Consider the following 5,000-nt stretch of genomic DNA (forward strand, 5'->3'; position numbering starts at 1 on the left):
GGGAGAGGACAGGTGGAGGAGGAGAGGAAGGAAGAGGAGGAAGAGAGAGAGGAGGAGGAAGAGGAGGAGAAAGGGAGAGGACAGGTGGAGGAGGAGAGGAAGGAAGAGGAGGAAGAGAGAGAGAGGAGGAGGAAGAGGAGGAGGATAAAGAGAAGGAGGAAGAGGGAGAGGAGGAGGAAAAGGAGGAAGCAGAGGAGGAAAAGGAGGAAGAGGAGGAGGAAGAGGGAGAGGAGGAGGAAAAGGAGGAACCAGAGGAGGAAAAGGAGGAAGAGGAGGAGGAAGAGGAAGAGGAGGAGGATGAAAAGGAGAGAAGGAAGAGGAGGAAGAAAAAGAAGAGGAAGAGGAGTAAATGGAGGAGGAGGAAGAGGAGGAGAAAAAGGGAGGGGAGAAGGGAGCGGAGGAGGAAGAAGAGGAAAAGGAAGAGGAGGAGGAAAAGGGAGAGGAGGAGGAGGAAGTGGAGGAGGAGGAAGAGGAAAAGGAGGAGAAAGAGAAGGAAGAGGAGGAGAAAGGAGAGGAGAAGGATTAAGAGGAGGAGGAAGAAGAGGAAGAGGAGGAGGAAGAGGGAGAGCAGGAGGAGGAAATGGAGGAGGAGGAAGAGGAGGAAGAGAGAGGAGGAGGAGGAAGTGGAGGAGGAGGAAGAGGAAAAGGAGGAGAAGGAGGAGGAGAAAGAGGGAGAGGAGGAGGAAGAGGAGGAGGAAGAGGAAGAGGAGGAAAAGGGAGAGGAGGAGGAAGAGGAGGAAAAGGAAGAGAAGGAGAAGGAAGAAGAAGAAGAGGAGGAAGAATAGGAAGAGGAAAATGAGGCGGAAGAGAAGAGAAGGAGGCGGGGGAGGAAGAGAAAGAGGAAGAAGAGGAGGAGAAAGAGGGAGAGGAGGAGGTGAGGAAGGAAGAGGAGGAAGAGGAAGAGGTAGGAACAGAGAGAGGGGGAGGAAGAGGAGGGGGAGGAGGAAGAGGAGGAGAAGAAGGAAGAGAAGAAAAGGAAGGGAAAGATGAAGAGGAGGGGGAAGAGGAAGAGAAAGAGGAAGAGGAGGAGGAGGAAGAGGAGGAGGAAGAGGGACTGGACAAGGAAGAAGAGGAAGAGGAGGAGGAAGAGGAAGAGGAGGAGGAAGAAGAGGAGGAGGAAGAGGAAGAGAAGGAGGAAGAGAAAGAAAAGAAGGAAGAAGAGGAAAAAAGGAGGAGGAGAGGGAAGAGGAAGATGAAGGAGGAAGAGGAGGAAGAGGAGGAGAAAAGGGGAGAGGAGGAGGAAGAGGAAGAAGAGGAGGAAAAGGGAGAGGAAGACACCGATACCGATTGTTAGCTCTACCCAAGTAAAAACAAAATAGAGAAAGAACTTGGGCAGTGTTCCAAGACCGAATGCCAGCCTCTCGGGACTACACCTTCAGGCGGAGACGAGGGATGTTGGTGAGATCTGAAGATATGGCTGTGGGGGGTGGAGGAGATGACTGCCTCCGACGTCCCTCTCACAGGACCACCACATGTAGGTTCCCAACAGAGAAACAATGTGCAACGTTGCGCATGTTCCTTCGACATCATCAGGGAGTCTTCCACAGTTGAATAAAATTGCTTGGCGGCAGACAGAAAAACATATATAAGAATGATCCTTGCAGTTTATAGGTTAAGGAGTTCAGTCTGTGTAAAATTCATATCTATATACAATGACCTCTTTCCCCCTTACAAGAAGGGTAGCCAAGTCAAAAAGCATATACTCACTCCCACCCATTCCACTCCCATCCACCACCCTCTCCTCTCTCTCCTCTTAGCTCCTCGTGGATGACGGGTCATCCCTGTATCTCGCCCACTGCCCTGGATCAAAAGTAATGCAGCAAGACACATGTTTAATTTTTTTCACAAATATAATAATAACAAGCAAAAAACAAAATTAATAAATAGATAGTTCGAGTCTTTTGTATAGAAACTTGTTCGCCTTTATCTATATGAGTTCTCAGCTCTCTCATCCGGGAAGAGTAAAAACTGTCGACTACAAGACCAGCACGTGATCCAATGTAGTGTTGAGTCATGTGACCGTGTTTAATTGAAGACAGTGGGTAAGGCCTGCACGCGCGTGTAGGATGCGCTCAACGCTGACATCGCAAAAATGACAAAAATAATGTAGAGGACAAAAAAATCTCCCCCGATTCCTGTACTGATCAACACAGCATCTCTCTCTCTCTCTCTTTATAGTATGTTTTTCTTCGTCTATGGGGCTGGAAGACTTAAAAATAATCTTTTCATACCCTAAGACCACCCATTTTTTTTCGTAGGCTACCTTCCTCCAGATTACCTTCCTATTTTCAGTTCATCTACCTTGCCATGTCTTAAAAAGAATTGCGCTCGCAAAAAATAAATAAATAAATAAATAAATAAATAAAACAAATAAATACACAAAATTCAATTGTCTTTGATGTTGGCGCCTCCTTCCCTGACCTCAATGGTGTTCCTCTTCCTAAGACTTCCTCTTCTTCCTTCTCCGGATTTTCTTGATGGCGACAACGACGGCCGCAGCGGCGATGGCTTCGGAGACTCCGCTGCCGCCGCCACGAGTACCAATTCCCGATTGGCGATGACTTAACAGAGGGACCAGACTAATCAACTTCGTATTATCATTTCTTTCTTCAAAAATGCCCTTTTTTCATATCAGGTTTTTATTTTGTTTTTCCTTTCTTTTTTCATGGTTTATTTTCATTTTTTATTATTTACATTTTATTCTTTTTTCTGTCCATTTTTCTTTCGTTTTTTTCTTTCCTCTCTCTTTTCTTTCTTTTTTATTTTATTTTTCCTCTGTTCTTTCTTTTTCTTTCCTTTTTTCTTTTCTTTTTTCTTTTTTCTTTTTCTTTTTTTATTTTTCACTCTTTTTTTAATTGTACTTTGATTCTTTTATACCTCACGGGTGCGAGTCTACATTTCTGTCAGTTTGATTGTCTTCCGCTATTTGCCGGAATTTGCCAAAATCCGACTCAGTTTATCGTACTTGCAGTCAGTCGGTGCCTGCTGGAGTCTGTCGAAGTTTGTCGAAATCTGTGGGCGCCTATCGTAATTTGCCGAAGTCTGTTGGAATCTATCGAAGTCTATCGGGGTCTATCGGGGTCTGTCGGAGTCTCTAAATCTGCCGGAGTCTGTTGGTGACTGTCGAAGTCTGTCGGAATCTGTCGTAATTTGTCGAAGTCTGTCTAAATCTGCCGGAGTTTGTCGGTGACTGTCGAAGTCTGTCGGAATATGTCGTAATTTGTCGAAGTCTGTCGGAATCTGTCGATGTCTATCGGTGTCTGTCGGAATCTGTCGGAGTCTGCTGGAATCAGTCGAAACTCTTCAGATTATTTTCGAGAATCTGAGTATTTTCCATTCAAATTATATTTTCCAGTTCGACGTAAATCCTCGAACTTTCACGAAAGTAACCCGAAAAACGGCACGGAACCTGTGGCCCGGTTTCGACGAAATTTCTCCGAATCCAGCTCCGCTCTCGTCCGCCGAAGTAGAGCGGTTTCCGACAGAATCCGACGGAGAGCAATCCTGACGGATCGACGGACGAACCGTCCCAAAAGACAGACGGAATCCGACGTAGGGAGTTTCTGACAGATCGGCGGGACCCGGCGAAATGCCGTTCCGGAGGGAATAAAAATAAATAAATAAATAAATAAATCTTGAAGAAGAGTTCTCAGAGGGAACGAGGCCCCAAGACCTCGAGGACCACGACTTCGCAGGAGCTCTTCATCGCCCTCCCGCCAGCGGAATCACCGAAGTTCTCTCCTCACCTTCGTCAGGATCGAAGTCCTCCGATGCGACCTTCACCTACCGAAGTCGTCGCTTTAGAGGTTCTTCGGCGTTCTTCGGGTCCGTCGCCCGACAGCGCCGCTGAAAAAGGAGAAACAATTTGGGCGACCTCGCGCGAAGTGGGAGTGGAAACAGATTAATCGAAATCGACACTCAGGTCATTGTATTTCCTCGTCTGTGACCATCGCTTTTTACCCTGCAGGCATTATTGACATCCAAAGATATACATATATATATATATATGTATATACATATATATATATATATATATATATATATATATATATATATGCACTAATTCACAAGAACACGTGAAAATAATTTGCAGAATAGAACACAAGGAAATAAGAAACTAAGTCTGAACGTTTTCGTCTAAGACATCTTCAGGGACACCATATATATATGTGTATGTAACTGGACATGTACATTTTTTTCAGCAACCCAGAAAGTTTTATTCAGATACAGGGAACGCCTTTCCCGGTTTGTCAATCTCGAGGAACAATCACGTACGTCGATACTAAAGATGAAGATACCAAAGATAAGTGGTATCTGCTTGAAAAGCTCCTATTTAGTAAGATCACTTCTGTTTTGTCTCTCCGAACATTGGGTCACTTGGAAGCAACTGAGAAAATACCATTAATATTGTTACTGTTCTTATCGTTATCAATTCTATTACCATTAATATTATTCTTATTAGTATTATCGTTATTATTATTATTGCTGTTGTGTTGTTACTATTATTACTATTACTGTCATCATCATTACTATTATTATATTAGTTTTTCACTATTATGACTATTGTTCTTGTTGTTATTATTGCTATAATTATAATGATTGTTTTATCATTACTATTACAGTATCATCATTATTATCACTATCATTATTGCCATCATTATTGTTTTATTATTATTGATGTTATCATCATTATTATTATCACCATTATTATCATCATTATTGTTACAATTTTTATTACAATTATTGTTATTATTATCAATATCATTATAATTGTTACTATTACTCACTATTTTGTGCGCCATTTTGTGTACTTAAGATGGCGGAATGCATGTGCGCGTGTATGAGTAATGCAAACACAATAATAAACGAGAAAACTCACAAAATTTACAAAATCGATACTAAACCCTTCCGTACAGTCTGGCACTTTTCCTTTTACCCTGTCGCCAGACGATTTTATTCAGGCAACGGAAACATTCTGACGATGCTGTGCAGGTGATAGT

This window comes from Oratosquilla oratoria, chromosome 14, assembly GCF_046742065.1.
Source record: "Oratosquilla oratoria isolate Oo_2021 chromosome 14, ASM4674206v1, whole genome shotgun sequence".
Taxonomy (NCBI): Eukaryota; Metazoa; Arthropoda; class Malacostraca; order Stomatopoda; family Squillidae; genus Oratosquilla; species Oratosquilla oratoria.